The following is a 17,800-nucleotide window of genomic DNA, read 5'->3' as shown; positions in this document are numbered from 1 at the left end:
GGCGCACCGCGCTGATCTGAAGCCAGGAGCCAGGTGCTTTTCCTGGTCTCCCATGGGGTGTAGGGCCCAAGCACTTGGGCCATTCTCCACTGCACTCCCTGGCCACAGCAGAGAGCTGGCCTGGAAGAGGGGCAACCGGGACAGAATCCGGTGCCCCGACCGGGACTAGAACCCGGTGTGCCGGCGCCGCAAGGCGGAGGATTAGCCTAGTGAGCCGCGGCGCCGGCCGGCTTATCTAATTTGAAAGTCCCATCGTAGATGTGCGGTGGGGATTTTAGGTAGGACTTGGTCCAGACGTCAGACAACCCTTCCAAAGCTTGGTCTTTGCTGCTCCTGGAACTGCTGGGCTCTGTTTTAGAGTCGCTTCCAGCAGGTCATTTGCTTGTGGGGACTCCTGTCTTATCTCAGGGGTGGTTTCAAAGGTTTTTTTTGTCCCCATTTGTTCAGATCATGGTAGCCAAAGTTGTGGGCTGAGCTCTGAATGGCCATGCACTTGTCCCCGAATCAGCCAGGGTAGCTGCTGAATGCCGTCTGCTGGGGGCCCACGCTGGAGGCTCTGTTTCCTCCGGGGACAGGAGCTGGGTCAGCCCTACTGATACACCTGCTCCGAGGAACGGCCCTGGTGTGTGGCCAGAGAGACAGAAGTGGGTGCTGGGGTGCAGAGGGCACACGTCCTCTTGGTAATGGTCTCGGCAAAGTGGCCAGAGGTTGAGTTGCTGGGTCATGGCCAGCATCGAAGAACTGTGATGTAAGGGAATGTGATAGAAAAGGCTTTGTGACCGCAGGTGTCTGAGGAGGTCACCTACAACACAGTCAGCTTTGGGAAAGCTGGGCTCCAGCTATTAGGGGTGTGTGTGTGTGTGTGTGTGTGCGCGAGCACACGCCTTACACTTAAGGTGGGGCTCCAGCCCAACAAGCCCACTGGATAGTGAAAATGTTGTGAGCCAGAAATGTACTCAATACACTTGACCTACTAATCATCTGCTTTACAAATGCTCAGAGCACTGGCATTAACCTTGGATAAAATCAACCAACCCAAAACCTATTTTATTTAAATTGTTAATTTTTTTAACTTTTTAAGATATAGTTATTTATTTGAAAGTAAGAGTCAGAGAGAGTCAGAGAGAGAGAGAGAGAGAGAGAGACAGAGAGATCCTCCATCTGCTGGTTTACTTTCCAAATGGCCCCACTGGCCAGGACTGGGTCAGGCTGAAGCCAGGAGCCAGGAGGAGGGAGCCTCAATGAGGGAGCCACGGGAGAGAGTTTCTCCCAAGACCCACTTCACCCACTTGGTAACTTTGACTCAGGACAAGCCTATCAGCGGGAGCAAGTCCCTTCTGAGTGCCTGGAGGCAAGTTCCTGGCTGGAAACCATGGCAACCGAGCCAGGCCCATCAATTCTCCTAACCCCAAACCTGTCTCGCCTCTTGCCCAGGTGTCCGGGAGGTTGACTCGATCTGTCTGAACGAGCCGTTAGCAAGTTCAGTTTCCACCTCAGCCCTGTTCGGGTGTTTTCTGTGCGGTTGAGATGTTGGATTTTCTTCGCAGCCCCGTCTTTTGCCGTTTTGCACTTGATACGTGTAATCAGTACCATGTGTACTTGCATGTTACAGTGTAGCTTTGCGTGGTTTTCCCATGAGCTATTACAGGGACTCCTGCAGATATTTTTCTGTCAGTGCTCACATGCACGCACATGTGCACTGGGGTGGGGTGGGGTTGGGTGGGGGCGCACATTTTCCCGAAGAGTGTTTGGCATTGCAGATTCAGAAATAAAATTTTCGCATTAGGAGTCCCCACGGGTGACCGGGGTGAAGCCGAGGCGAGTCCACAGAGACAGAAGTTGCGAAACGCATTAGAGATGGGAGAAGGTCCTTCGAACTGTCGCGTGCTTGGGTCTCAGGGGGAGTAACTGCAGACTCCTCCCTTGTGGACCCCCCCCCCCCAGCCCTGCTCTCCCTTAACATGCAGGGATCAGAATCCTCCCCACCTGAAAGCCAGGGGCTATGCAGTTACTGGTTGCTAACCTCAGGTTTCAGCTGGGTGGGGACACGCTGTGACCGTCAGATGAGTTCCTCTGAGCCTCGGTTTATTCATCTGTAAAATGGGGCTCTATCACTTGCTCCATCAGCTTTCTGAGATGACTCATCATGAGAATCTATTTGAAAATAGCATACGTTAAACACGCAGGTGGAATGGCGTGAGTATGTGAGTTGTCCAGAAAGCTGAAGACCTGAACCGAGAAAGAGAGAGAGAGAGAGAGAGAACTGAGCAGAGAGTCGTGGCACCAGCCAATGTCAAGGTCAGTGTTCCATCCGACCAATGCCCATGGCAAGCTTCCATGTGACATGAGCAGTCTCGAGGGAGGAACCACAGGAAAGGCTTTTTGGTTTGGTTGAAATATCATAGAGGGGAGGAGAATTACTCTCTGGAGACAAACACCAAGCATGCAAAAAAAAAAAAAAAAAAAAAAAAAAAAAAAAAAAAAAGAATCCAGGTCCTGCCTGGAGACCCTGAGGACCCAGATGGCTGGGAAACCTTTCTGGGAAACCTTTCTGGGAACAGGCGTCACCCAACAGTAGGGAGTTCACAAGCCCTGCTGAGGGCGGCTGGACTTCTCCATGTCCAAGGAGGATGGAGCCGATGCATGTGCACCCTTCTTTGCGCTCCTGTGGGTGGCCCGCTCAAGTCGGATCCCGGGAACGGAGGTGTAAGCAGAGGGCCAAAGCTGTGCTAGGAGCAGCCCATCAACCTCTGCCTGGGAGAAAGTGCCTGTGTGAGGTTTTCTGCAGGAGTGGAGGCAGAGGAGAGCTCTCGCATTTGCGTTTGTCTGCAGGTGCCATGGATTCAGCCATCCAAGGACCAGCATGCCTATATAGGTGTGTATGTAAAAACTAGTCTCTACTGAACACGTGTAGGTGATTGTCTTCATATTATTCCCAAAGTGAGATAGCGTCCTAACTACTCCCGTAGCATTGTCATGGCATCAGGTAACATAAGCATAAGCATGAGATGGTTTAAAGTCCATGGGAGGATGTGGCAGGTTTTCTCTATGAGGGACTTGAGCATCTGCGGATCCTGGGATCCAAGGGGGGGGGCGTGGATGCACTGGAGATGGCAGGTGGGAAGGGGGGGGTACTCCTGGAGAGCAGATGGCACGAGGTAAAGCCTGGTGGGAGAAAGCACCCTGCTGTCTAGGCCAGGGCAGCCTGACTGTAAGATTCCCTGGGAAACCCGGGGGCCTTGGCTTCCAGCTGAGAAGCTGAGCCGAGGAGCCTCTGCTGGGTGGTGCATGATGGAGAGCCGCTGAGGGATTCTGAGAAAGGCCCTGTCTCAGTACATGAGTGGGCGCAGGCGTGCAGGCCAGCTGGGGAGTAGATGGGCGTCAGAGAAGGCTCCTGGGCCCCGTGCTCACAGATGGAGCACACGAGGGATTTAGAAACCAGGTGGACTCAGTTTCCGTTCTTGGTCCCATGAGTGGCCAGCCACTCGATCTCAAGGGGAGGTGGTTTAGCTATGTCTCAGTTTTCCCATCTATAAAATGGGAATCATAATAGTGTGTTCCTGCAAGAATGGCACCAGGAGGGACTGCCTGGCACACCATCCGGCATCACCGATGAATGCCAAGTGGTAGAGAGAGGCTGGCCACGAGGAGCTGTCCAGTAAGCCAGAGGACAGACCATAATGCTCAGGCAAGGAGCCACAGAGGACAATGTGAGAAGTGTGGAGGGAGTCCTCTTTTCCTTCTGTCTTCTAGATCAAAGGTCACTAAGCATGGTCAGGGGGTGGTCCTGGCCTTGTGGCCTGTTTTGTACACCCAGGCATCAGCTTTACATGTTTCGAGAGTTGTTCAAAACACCCTAGTGGCAAGTATTGTGGTGCGAGGGTTAAGATGCTACTTGAGTTGCCGGATCCCATATCCAAATTCTTGTGGTTGAGTCCCAGCTCCGCTCTCCATCTGGCTTCCTGCTAATGCACACCCTAGAGCAGGGGCAGAGAGAGCAGCTCACCTGCACACCTGCACCCACATGGAGAGCTGGATTTTTTTTTTTGACAGGCATAGTGGACAGTGAGAGAGAAAGACAGAGAGAAAGGTCTTCCTTTTTCCCATTGATTCACACCCCCCCCCCCCCCCCCCAATGACGGCTGCGGCTGGCACACCGCGCTGATCCGAAGCCAGGAGCCAGGTGCTTCTCCTGGTCTCCCATGCGGGTGCAGGGCCCAAGCACTTGGGCCATCCTCCACTGCCCTCCCGGGCCACAGCAGAGAGCTGGACTGGAAGAGGAGCAACCGGGACAGAACCGGCGCCCCAACCGGGACTAGAACCTGGGGTGCCGGCGCCGCAGGTGGAGGATTAGCCAAGTGAGCCGCGGAGCTGGACGAGAGCTGGATTGAGTTCCCTGCTCCTGGCTTCGGCCTGGCCCCTGTCAGGACCATCACAGGCATTTGGGAAGTGAATCAATGGTTCTCTGGCTTGCTGTCTTTCAGATATAACTAACTCAATAAACTTTTAAAAAATGCAAACAAGACAGATGTGACAGAAACATGTTGGCCTACAATACCCAAGATAGGTACTATCTGGGTCTTCACAGAAACATGTCTTTTTTTTTTTTAAGATTTACTTATTTATTTGGAAGTAAGAGTTACACAGAGAGAGACAGAGACAGAGAGAGAGAGAGAGAGAGGTCTTCCATCCACTGGTTCACTCCCCAGTTGGCCGAAAGGGTCAGAGCTGCACCGACCCAAAGCCAGGAGCTAGGAGCTTCCTCCAGGTCTCCCATGTGAGTGCAGGGGCCCAAGGACTTGGGCCATCCTCTACTGCTTTCCCAGGGCACAGCAGAGAGCTGGATCGGAAGTAGAGCAGCCAGGACTAGAACTGGTGTCCATATGGGATGCCAGGACTTCAGGCCAGGGCATTGACCTGCTGCGCCACAGCGCCGGCCCCAGAAACACATCTGTTGACCTCTATCCTGGAACAAGCCCTCAGACATCTAAGCAAGGTTCCATTTGTGGAAAACAAGCATCTATTATACAAACATGTTCACACCCGAAAGGCCCCATCAGCCACCTGCCTCATGTCTCCAGCCCTGGGCCAGAGTGCCAGCCAACCTTCCTGCTGTTGAGAGGAGCTGTGCTTCCTGGAGTTTCCACCTTCCCAGGGCTTTCCTAAAAGCAATTAGCTCCCAGGGCCTGGGCCCTCGAAGCCTCCATTGCTCTCTCATATCTCTGGCTCTCGCTCACAACAATGGACTATTGTAGGAATCCCTAGGGTCTGCAAACATTTATAGGAGCTGGGCGAGGGAGAAAGCATCTTGGGTATTTGCATAATATTTTGGAAAAAAAAATCTTTCGTTCCTGGAAACTGCTAGAAAGTTCTCTTTGTGTAAAGGGTACGGCAGACAAAAAGGTCCCTAGAGCATCAGTCATATCATTGTGTAACAGATCTGGGTCTTATCTGAGCCCAAACAGATTTATAGGCCAAGAGATTTTTTCTTTTTTGGAAGAAACTGGATAGTTAAGCTATAGTTACAAAATACATGACATAATGGAAATGGAGGACTATTTCAGTGAAAAAAATAAAGGAAAATCACAAAGCAAGAGCAAAGATCCCACCAAATTAGATCCAGATGATGGGTGGACTTGACATTGAGCTTCAGTAATAAGCTTTTCCCTTGTATGTATTTCTAGATATAACTGCACCTTAAAAAAATTCTGTTTTAATTTATTAAGCTATGATTAAGATGCCTGAATTTATTTTTTAAATTATTTTTATGTTTTTAATTGGAATTTTAAATTAGTTTTAAATAGAATTTTAAATTAGCCATCTTTTACTGCTTTTCCAGGCCACAGCAGAGAGCTGGATTGGAAGTGGAGCAGCCGGGACCTGAACCAGCGCCCATATGGGATGCTGGCACTGCAGGCCAGGGCGTTAACCCACTGCACCACAGTGCCGGCCCCACTGTAACATTCTTAATTATTGGTTTGATAAAGGCATAAAACAAAGGTTTACACAACTGTATTTGCAGCAATACTGATATACACAGACTTTTTTTTTTTTTAAATTTTGACTCCCACATGTAAGGGAGAACACGTGGCTTTTGTTTCTGTGTCCAGGTTTCATTCAACATGGTGTCCTTCAATTCCGTCCATGTTGCTGCAAAGGATGAAATTTCGTTCTTTTTGATAGCTGAATACTATTCCATCATGTGTATGCACCACATTTGCTTTACCCACTCATCTGATGATGGATGTCTTGTTGGAGTCTGTATTTTAGCTACCGTGAGTGGTGCTGCTATAAACTCGCTGGTGCAGGTATCTCTTTGGGACACTGTGTTCAAGCCTTTTGGGTAGGTACCCAGTCCTGGTATTGCTGTACCGTGTGGCAAGCCTATTCCTAGTTTATTAAGAAATCTCCAGACTGTTTTCCACAGTGGCTGTACTAATTTACATTCCCACTAACAGTGTGGTAAGTGTTCCCCTAACTCCGCGTTGCTCTCTCTCTCTTGGATTTTAGCCATCTGACAGGGGTGAGGTGATGTCTCAGTATGGTTTCGATTTGCATTTCCCTGGTGGCTGGTGATGTTGACCATGTCTTCATATATTTGCTGGCCATTTGTATTTCTTCTTCTGAGGGCTTCCTTTTGAGGCCCTTTGCCATTTCTTAGCTGGTTTGGTTTTGTTGTTGAGTTTTTTAAGTTGCTGATATATTCTGGATATTAATCCTTCATCCGGTAGGTAGCTTGCAAATATTTTTCCCGTTCTGTTGGATGTCTCTTCACTCTATTGATCATTTCCTTTGCTGGGCAGAAGCTTCTGAGTTTGCAATAGTCCTGTTTGTTTAGTTTTGCTTTTGTTACCTGTGCTTTGGGGATCTTGTTCAAGAAGTTATCCCCTACTCCAGCGTCTTGGAGTGTGTCCCTATGCTTTCTTCCGGCCACTTCAGAGACTCCGGTCTTACATTTGCATCTTTCATCCATCTAGAGTTGATTTTTGTGTATGGTAAGAGGTATGGGACTGATTTCATTCTTCCACATAACTACATCCAGTTTTGCCAACACCATTTATTGAAGAGATTATCCTTACTCCACTGTGTGGCTAAACAGTTTTGTCAAAAATCAGTTGGCTGTGTGTAGGTGGATTAATTTCTGGCCTGTCTATTCTGTCCCATTGATCTATGTATTTGTTTTTATGCCAGTACTATGCTGTTTTAATTATTATAGCTTTATGGTATGCTTTGGAGGCAGGAATTGTGATGCTTTCAGCTGGATTTTTCTTGGTCCTGGTTGCTTTGGCTGCTCTCGGTCTTTTGTGATTCCATGTGAATTTTAGGATTGTTCTTCTAATACCGTAAGGAGTATCATTGGTATTTTGGTAGAGATTGCATTGAATCTGTAGATTGCTTTAGATGGCTTAGAAATTTTAATGGCATTGATTCTTCCAATCCATGGAAGATGCTTGAATTAGATTCTTGATTTTCTCAGTGCAGAATGCTGTCCTTGTTGAATTATATTTTAACACTCAGGAAAGGAGCCCATCCATCCACTCACTCACCTTTTCCTTCAACAGATGGATTTTAAATGCTTATGATGTTCCAAGAATAATGCTGGGACCATTATGGAGGGTATATCCATGGGGAGACACAAGTTAATAAACAAATGGTGGAAATCAAAGTGATTTCTGTGAAGGGAAAAACAGCATTTTAAAGAAAAGATTTATTTTATTTATCTGTAAAGCAGGGTATGAGAGAGAGAGAGAGAGAGAGAGAGAGAGATCTTCTATCCTCTGGTTCACACCCCAAATGGCCTCAATAGTTTGGGCTGGGCCAGGCCTGGCCAGGCCAAAGCCAGGAGCAAGGAATTCCATCTGTGTGGGGAGCAATCCGGACTAGACTGAGTTACTGGAATTAAGACTTATTCTATGCATCTGCTCTCCCACAATATGGCGCTGGGAGAGAAGTAAACAGCTTCTGCACAGCTGCCTCCAGTTCAACCAATAAACTGTAGGACTTGCTCCTGATTGGAGGAGAGCAGCGTACTCGGCGTGTGGGCAGCAGAGTTGGGATTGGTGGAAGAGGACTATAAAGGAGGAGAGAGACGGCATGCACCAGGGAACATCTAAGGGGAACATCTAGTTGAAGGAACACCTGTGCAGCCCCCGAGAAAGCCGGCCGGCGGTGTGCCGCTCCCCTGCGGAAGTGGGGAATGTGGCCAGGGGGAACTGCCCTTCCACGGAGGTGGAAGGGATAGTAGCCAACCCGGGAAGAACCAGCAGCAAACCCGGGGAGGGCCGAGCAGACGAAAGAACAGCGCAGGGTCCTGTGTCGTTCCTCCATGAAGAGGGGGAGCGACATAATGGTGCCGTGACTCGGATATGAAGCCTAGGCAGGACTTAGTGTCGTTCCTCCATGAAGAGGGGGAGCGACACATCTGGGTCTCCCATGTGGGTAGCAGGAGCCCAAGTACTTTGGGCTGTTCTCTGCTACTTTCCCAGGAGCGTTAGCAAGGAGCTGGATCTGAAGTCGGAGCCCCTGGTCTTGAATTAGCACTTTGATATGGGTTGCCAATGGTGTAAGCAGTGGCTTAACTCCCTGCACCTCAGTGACAGCCCCGAAAGCAGAATTTTGTAACAGAAGCAGCAGGAATTTGGGGCACCCTACTGAAAAAAGCAAAGGGTCTCCAAGGACTGGATAGGATCACAGAGAACTAAGAATGCCTTAGGTCAGGCTCCCCAGAAAGGACCCTCAAAGGTGGGTTCCTGGGCTGAAAATCTGTGTGTTCCTGAGAGGGTGATGAGAAGGCTGGGGTGTACAAATAACAGAATTCTGTCTTGGTCTCCCACGTGGGTGGCAGGGACACAGGTATCTTCTGGTAGACATCTTCCCAGGTGCATTAGCAGGAAGCTGGATTGGAAGTGGAGTAGTGAGGACAGGAACAGGCTCTCTGATACGGGATGTTGGTGTTGCAAGCTGCAGCTTAACCTGCTGTAGAACAACAAGGAATGAAATGCTATGACGTGGATGAATCTTGAAGACCTTTGGTTAGTGAAGCAAGCAAGGGCTAAAAGGGCACTATTGTATGATTCCACTTATATGAGGTACCTTGAGGAGTGAAATTCATGGAAACAAAAGATAGAGTGAATAAAGCCGCCACTTGCAGTGCCGGCATCCCATATGGGCACAGGTTTGAGTCCTAGCTGCTCCACTTCTGATCCAGCTCTCTGCTATGGCCTGGGAAAGCAGCAGAAGCTGGCTCAGTCCTTTGTCCCCTGCACCCACGTGGGAGACCTGGAAGAAGCTCCTGGCTCTTGGCTTTAGCCTGGCTCAGCCCTGGCTGTTGTGGCTGCCTGGAGAGTGAACCAGCATATGGAAGATCTCTCTCTTTCTGTAACTCTGAATTTCAAAATAAATAAATAAATCTTAAAAAAATCAAACTGGCAAAAACTGAATATATATATATATATATTATCTATCATTCCCTGTTAAAATTTAATTGAGGGAATTACATCAAATTGAGAAGCTTCTGTGAAAAAGAAACACTCAGCAAAGTGAAAGGCAACCGACAGAATGGGATAAAATATTTGTGAACTATTCAACTAATAAAGGATTAGTAACCAGAATATATAAAGAGATCAAGAAACTCAACAACAAAACAAACAATCCAGTTAAGAAATGGGTTAAAGGCCTTTAACAGGCATTTTTCAAAGAGGAAATCCAAATGGCCAACAGACACATGAAAAAATGCTCAGGATCACTAGCCATCAGGGAAATGCAAATCAAAACCACAATGAGGTTTCACCTCACCCCAGTTAGAATGGCTCTCATCCAAAAATCAAACAACAAATACTGGCAAGGGTGTGGGGGATAATGGTAACTTAATCCACTGTTGGTGGGAATGTAAACTGGTACAACCACTGTGGAAGACAGTATGGAGATACCTCAAAAATCTGAATGTAGACCTACCATATGACCCAGCCATCCCACTCCTGGGAATTTACCCAAAGGAAATAAAATCATCACATGAAAGAGTTATCTGTACCTCCACATTTTTTATAGCTCAGTTCACAATAGTTAAGATATGGAACCAACCCAGGTGTCTATCAGCTGAAGACAAAACACAGTGGCAAGAAAAAAAAAAGGAAAAAGAAAAAGAAAAAGAAATTCTGTCATTTGCAACAAAATGGATGCAGCTAGAAAACACCATACTTGGTGACATAAGTCAATCTCAAAAAGACAAATACCGTATGTTCTCCCTGATTTCTGGTAACTAGTAGAGCACCTAAAATGTAATCTATAGAAGTGAAATTGACACTTTGAGATGCGATGAATTTGAATAGCCCTTGTCTCAACTGTTGAGGAACAACAGTTTCTCTTTTTTTTCATACTATTTGTTGAACTCTACTTAGTGTAGGCTTACTCTTATGTGTATGAACTTAATTGAAAATAGATCTTAGTAGGCTGGTGCCACGGCTCACTAGGCTAATCCTCCACCTGCGGTGCCAGCACACCGGGTTCTAGTCCCGGTTGGGGAGCCAGATTCTGTCCCGGTTGCTCCTCTTCCAGGCCAGCTCTGCTGTGGCCCGGGAGTGCAGTGGAGGATGGCCCAAGTGCTTGGGCCCTGCACCCCATGGGAGACCAGGAGGAAGCACCTGGCTCCTGGCTTCGGATTGGCACAGTGCGCTGGCCATAGCAGCAGGGTGAACCAAGGGAAGGAAGACCTTTCTCTCTGTCTCTCTCTCTCTCTCTCACTGTCAAAAAAAAAAAAAAAAGAAAGAAAGAAAGAAAGAAAGAAAGACAATAGATCTTAGTAAACAATAGGAATAGGAATAAGAGAGGGAGGAGGAAGAAAGGCAAAAGTGTGGGTGGGAGAGCACGTAGGGTGGGAAGAATCACTATGTTTATATATATATATATACATATATATATGAAATTCATGAAGTTTGTATACCTTAAATAAAAGATTTCTAGGTAAAATAAAAAAGAGAGAGAGAAATTGGAAAATAAATTTGAATTCCTGCCCCCCCCCCAAAAAAATTTTAAATGAGAACATACTGAGCATATTTTAATAGCTGGTTCTTTTCACTTAAATATGTCTTCAGTGGCTTTTGTTATCAACTGATAAATACCTTCTTTATTCTGACTGCACAGCTACATAGTAGCTCAATAAATGAATGAGCCAGGATTCGTTGATCCAGTTCCTACTAGAAAAATTCAGGTTGTTTTCAATGCTTTGCTAGCCCATAGCATGCTGTAATGACTAACCTTGTGCGTGTAGTATTTCCCATGTGCGCGAGGATATTCTTGGGATCAATTCCTATGAGCTTACTGGGTCAACCAGCATTTTGCCAAATACAAAGTGGGGTTGCATCAACTTTGGCCAGTGCATAGCAGAATCTCTCTCTCTCCACAGCTTAACAACATATGTCATCTAATATGTCTTTCTTTCTATTTATCATCTATCAATCAATCAATCCTCTATCATCTACCTATCATCTGTCTACCTATCTATCCTTGTTACCTAATGCATTATTTTTGGCCTATTGCCCATCTGGCAGGCAAAAAAGATTATTTAATGTAATTCTAAGATCTTTTTACTGAAATATAATATAGACATGGAAAGGTTTGTGTGTCCTGGTCCATGGCTGATTCATGAGAATTAGTGGGGGAACTGAGGATAACAAAATGAGGAAATGATAAGAGGCATGGTTTCAACAGTATGGGATCTTGTTAATGGAGCTGGTAGTAAACCAACTTTCTTCAAACAAAATTTGCCCTAATTTGCAGCGTGTGCTAATTTCAGTAGTGTAAATAATCCCATCAAGGCCAATTTCAAGGTATCAGCATGACAGCCTTGTAAGAAGAGTTGAAAAGATGTGTATACTTGGATCTGTGAACCAGTACACAAATAAATTACAGCCTGTTTATATGCCTGGATAACATGGGCACTACAATGCATGCATATCTCATAAACCATTCATAGAAAGGTGCTTCGAGGGGCTGGCGCGGTGGCTCACTTGGTTAATCCTCCACCGGCGGTGCTGGCATCCCATATGGGCACTGGGTTCTAGTCCCAATTGCTCCTCTTCTAATCCAGCTCTCTGCTGTGGCCTGGGAGGGTGGTTCAGGATGGCCCAGGTGCTTGGGCCCTGTACCCACATGAGAGCCCAGGAGGAGGCATCTGGCTCCTGGCTTTGGATTAGTGCATCGCGGCCGTAGCGGCCATTTGGGGACTGACCCAATGAAAGGAAGACCTTTCTCTCTGTCTCTCTCTCTCTCTCACTGTCTATAACTCTACCTGTCAAAAAAATTAAAAAAAAAAAAAGAAACGTGCTTCAAAAAGTTCATGGGAAATGGAAACAAAAGATAAGCTTACTTTGGGGCAAGTATTAATTTTTAAAATTTATTTGAGAGGCAGAGTTACAGAAGAGAGGGAGAAACAGAGAGAAAGGTCTTCCATCCCTTGGTTTACTCCCCAAATGGTCACAATGGCCGGAGCCACGCTGATCCGAAGCCAGGAGCCAGGAGCTTCTTCCTAGTCTCCCACGTGGATGCAGGGACCCAAGCCCTTGGGCTGTCTTCCACTGCTTTTCACAGGCCATAAGCAGAGAGTTGGATTGGAACATGAACCGGCACCTATATGGGGTATCAGGACAGCAGACAGAGGCTTAGCCTACTATGGCACAGTGCCAGCTCCAGGGACAAGTATTGTGAAACCCACTATCAAGTAGGTTGGGGACTTGACGGGGAGGTCTTATTCGTATCCTCCTTCCAGTACACATGGCCCTCAGTGACCTTTCTGTGCCAACGTAAAAAGCCTGGGAGCAGATGAGTGAGTGATACAGGAATTGAACACATAGTAACCTTGGCTATTTCTTATCGAGTACTGTAGATGCAGGAGGCTGATAGGGAGAAAGCCAGCAAAGCATCTCCTCTTTCTACTCCTGCTTGCCCCAATAAGAGGATGCTTGGGCCATGAGGAGGGCAGAGAGCAGTCTTGGGGGTGCTGGGGTGGAAAGGTAGATGTTACATTTTCAGACTTGGCTAATATATCCTTTACATATGTTCAAGTAGCATTGATGCCTGTCTTCAGTAGTTGAGAAATATCTGGGTTTAAAACCAGGAGTATGAGAACTCTCTACTGGCTTGGGCCCACTTGCTCCACTTCCCTTCCATGACAACACAACCCATTCACTGAGGAGTTCTTCTGTTCTGGAAAATACGGCCATTATCCAGTGACCCAGAGCTGGTGTGCCCTGCATGAGGTGAGTGTCGAGGTTGAGGCATTGGCTCTCATGCGCCCAGAGATGGCTGGAGCAAGTCCTAGGAAGCAGATTTGGTAGGCCTGGGGCATTAATGTGCCTGGCCAAGACTGAAGACTTTTCATCCCGGACGGTGCTTGCCTTACATCCTTGCCAGTCTGACTCCAAAAGTCTTAGCTGGATTCTTTGTAGGGTCACGTTAGCAGCGGTAGCAGCTTCAGGTCCTGTAGGCATCTCATTGAGGAGCCCGTGTACCCCAAACAGGCCCAGCAGGAAAGACAATTTCCATGGCAGCACCAGGACAGATGCCCAGGCTGCCCTAGGGACCTTGTTGGGTTCTTCCTAGTCATGGACAGGCCTTGGTGATTCATTTCATTTCTTTCTTTCATTCTGTCCCATGTGGCATATCTGAGGGTGGTTATGGGGGATCTGCCTGTGCGTGTGTGTGTGTGTGTGTGTGTGTGTGTGAAATAATGATCATGGTGTGAGAGGCCCAAGCGTTCATGGGGAAGCTAAAACAAAACAATAACTTGAAGATATGAATCATTGCATAAAATGACTCTGTGAAGAATGACCCAGGTCATAGGGAGTGGTGGTCTTAAGACATTCTTAAATTTATAGCTTTTTGCATGAAATTTAGCTCTGAGCTAGACAGACCACGCAAACTCTGTGATTTAGTAGATAGCAACGTATGGCAAGAACATTGAGGGTTACAGTGATCTCCCTCCTGGAATGTGTTAATTTAGCGTTTGCTGGGCTGCATGAGATGCACAGGGCACTGGGAGATAATCACCCTGTCTGAGGAAGGAGGGGAGCCCATAAATAGAAAAAGAGATCCTGGGGTCAGAACCAGAGCTGTGAGCCAGGCGGGGAAGTGGCTCTGGTTGGGTGAGGTGCGGCTGCTCCAGAGCCATGCCGGCCTGGGGCGGGAGGGAGAGAAGAGGGGACTTTTCTTACTGCCTGCTATCAGGGTAGAGCTAGGGTCAAGGAAATGGGTAGGATTAGAGAGAGAGAATAATCAACATTTTTCAAATATGTGGTAATTGGGAAGCACCAGTAATTCCAGGCATAATTCCTCAGGACTAGATATTGCCTTAAAAAATTACCAAACTGGGGCCAGCGCTGGGTGTAGTGGATAAAGCCACCGCCTGCAGTGCCAGCATCCCCTATAGATGCTAATTCAAGTCCTGGCTGCTCCACTTCCGATCCAGCTCTCTGCTGTGGCCTGGGAAAGCAGTGGAGGATGGCCCAAATCCTTGAACCCCTACACTCACGTGGGAGACCTGGAAAAAGTTCCTGGCTCCTGGCTTTGGATCGGCCCAGCTCTATGTGGGGAGTGAACGAGAGGATGGAAGACCTCTCTCTCTCTCTGCCTCTGTTTCTCTTTCTGTGAAATTCTTTCAAATAAATAAATAAATCTTTAAAAAAATTAGATCCAGCCAAACAGTGATTTGTTAAATTATGATAAAATATATATCACATATCATTTATCAGCTTATAATTGTTTTAAATTGAGAGGCAGAGAGGGAGAGAGAGAGAGAGAAAGAGAACGAGAGAGAGAGGTATCTCACAATGGCAGGTTCTCTCCCCCCAAAGTCTACAATGACTGATGCTGGGGTGAGAGCCGGGAACTCAATCCAGGCCTTCCTTGTGACTAACAGGAGCTCAAGCACTTGAGCCATCCCCACTGACTCCCAGGGGCTTCATTAGCAGGAAGCCGGAGCCTGGCGCCCAGGCACCCTGATGAGAGATGTCTGTGTCTTAACTGCTAGGCCACATGCTTGCCCCCATTCAACTATTTTTGAGTACAAATTTCAGAGGCGTTGAGTACATTCACATGACTGTGCAATCAACTTGCTTTTAGTCTAAATGATTTAACTTAACATTGATAGCTGTGCTTTGTTAAAAAAAAAAAAAGAAAACAAAACAAAACAAAACAGGCATACAACAAACTCATGAAAAAGTGCTCAGGATCATTAGTCATCAGGGAAATGCGAATAAATCTACAATTAAGTGTCACCTCATTTCTGTGATCCCCAAATCAAAAAACAACAAATGCTGGCAAGATAGTGGAGAAAAAGGCAACCTAATACATTTTTTTTTTTTTTTTTTGGACAGGCAGAGTGGACAGTGAGAGAGAGAGACAGAGAGAAAGGTCTTCCTTTGCCATTGGTTCACCCTCCAATGGCCACCGCGGCTGGTGTGCTGCAGCTGGCGCACCGCGCTGATCTGATGGCAGGAGCCAGGTGCTTCTCCTGGTCTCCCATGAGGGTGCAGGGCCCAAGGACTTGGGCCATCCTCCACTGCACTCCCGGGCCATAGCAGAGAGCTGGACTGGAAGAGGGGCAACTGGGACAGACTCCGGCACCCTGACCGGGACTAGAACCCGGTGTGCTGGCACTGCAAGGTGGAGGATTAGCCTATTGAGCCGCGGCGCCGGCCATTTGTTTGTTTGTTTGTTTGTTTTTAGATTTATTTATTTATTTGAAAGGCAGAGTACAGACAGAGGAATCTTCCATCTGCTGGTTCACTTCCAAAATGGCCACAATGGCCTGAGCTGCGCTGGAGCCAGGAGCTTCTTCCGGGTCTCCCACACACAGGTGCAGGGACCCAAGCACTTGTACCATCTTCTACTGCTTTCCCAGGCCATAGCAGAGAGCTGGATTGGAAGTGGAACAGCCGGGACTCGAACCAGTGCCCATATGGGATGCTGATGCTGCAAGCGGAGGTTTAACCTATATCCCCGGCGTCACCTAATACATTGTTGATGGGAATACAAATTGGCATAATCACTATGGAAAATAGTATAGAGAATCCTCAGAAAGCTAAAAATAGATCTACTATATGACCCACCCATCCCACTCTTGGGATTGGAGTGTAATATTTCACCTCCGACAGATATGAAATAGCCCAGGAAAGATTTACCTGCACTCCCATATTAATAGCAGTTCAATTCACAGAAGCGAAGATACGGAATCAACTTAGGTGTCCATCAACTGATGACTGAGTAAAACAAATGTGATATTTGCAACAAAATAAGTGCAACTAGAGATAATTAGACCAAGTGAAAAAAGTCAAAACCGGCAAGACAAGTATCACTTCCCACTTTTCTTTCATTTGTAGGAGTTGATGTAGAGTGTAAGCAGTGTGTGGATGTCACATCACTGGGTATTTACTTGTAAATACTGCTTCACTGAACTGTACCATGGAAAGGACACTGCACTGTTCTATCCCCACATTGTGGTCATTGTCATGAACCCCTCACCCTGTGATGTTAATATCTCTGCTTTCAGGAAAAAATAATATATATGTGTGTGTATACAATATTTACATTTGAAGTGCGTGTGGCAAAATGTTAAAATCGTAAAATGAGAAAGAGAGCGAGAGAGAGAGCGAGAGTGCACAGGCAAAATTCTTCAAAGGCTTCGGAGAGTTCCACTGTGATCCTGGCCATGGTGTCACTGTTGATGGACATTTGGATGTCTTCAAAGTTCGAAGCTTCTAGAAACCTTGCTGTGCAGAGCGTTCCTTTGTCCTTCCATATACATTGTTGCAAACTTGGAAATTTTCCTGTAGTTGAGTCTCCTGGAGCTGAATGGCTGGAATGAACACGGTTCTGTGTATAATGCATCTGATACAACTTATCAGATTGTCTTCCCAGAAAGTCATGCCATTTACAGTCCTACCACCAGCATAGGACAGAGGACAGGATAAAATTTTATTGCTTTATGTATCCTGGTGTGTGTGAATTTTTATATAATAAAAGTCATCGTGCAGCAAATATTTCACTGATTTGTGTTTTTTTTTAAAGATTTATTTATTTATTTATTTATTTGACAGGCAGAGTGAACAGTGAGAGACAGAAAGAAAGGTCTTCCTTTTTTCCATTGATTCACCCCCCCCAATGACGGCTGTGGCCGGTGCACTGTGCCGATCCGAAGCCAGGTGCCAGGTGCTTCTTCCTGGTCTCCCATGCAGATGCAGGGCCCAAGGACTTGGGCCAGCCTCCGCTGCCCTCCTGGGCCACAGCAGAGAGCTGGACTGGAAGAGGAGCAACCAGGACAGAATCAGGTGCCCCAACCAGGACTAGAACCCGGTGTACCAGCACAGCAGGCAGAGGATTAGCCTAATGAGCCGCGGCATCGGCCCTCCCACACCTTTTTTAAAAAAGATTTATTTATTTATTTGAAAGGCAGAGTTACAGGAAGAGAGAGAAACACACGCACAGAGAGAGAGAGAGAGAGAGGGAGAGGGAGAGAGAGATATTTTTAATCCATTGGTTCACTCTCCCAAAGGCCACAGTGGCCAGGCTAGAGCCAGACTGGAGCCAGGAGTCAGGAGCTTCCTCCAGGTCTCCCACATGGATACAGGGGCTCAAGCTCTTGGGTCATTTTTTACTAATTTTCCAGGCATACCAGTAGGGAGCTGTTTGGGAAGCAGAACAGCTGGGACTCAAACAGGTACACAGATGGGATGTGGGCCTCACAGGTGGTGGCACAACCCCCTATGGCACAACCCCCTATGCTGGCCCATCAAAGCCATCTTGATAT

The 17,800-nt window shown here is 47.1% G+C and overlaps 1 long non-coding RNA gene across 2 annotated transcripts in view; it reads left to right on the top strand.

Moving 5' to 3' along the window:
* The window catches only part of LOC108176703 (uncharacterized), a 109,945-nt gene that overhangs the window by 90,156 nt on the left and 1,989 nt on the right, over positions 1-17,800 (top strand). The gene's annotated exons all lie outside the window — the stretch shown is intronic.

The sequence above is a fragment of the Oryctolagus cuniculus genome, chromosome 1 (genome assembly GCF_051225735.1).
Source record: "Oryctolagus cuniculus isolate XC-2025 breed Fujian yellow rabbit chromosome 1, ASM5122573v1, whole genome shotgun sequence".
NCBI lineage: Eukaryota > Metazoa > Chordata > Mammalia > Lagomorpha > Leporidae > Oryctolagus > Oryctolagus cuniculus.
This window is presented reverse-complemented; position numbering and strand designations above follow the sequence as displayed.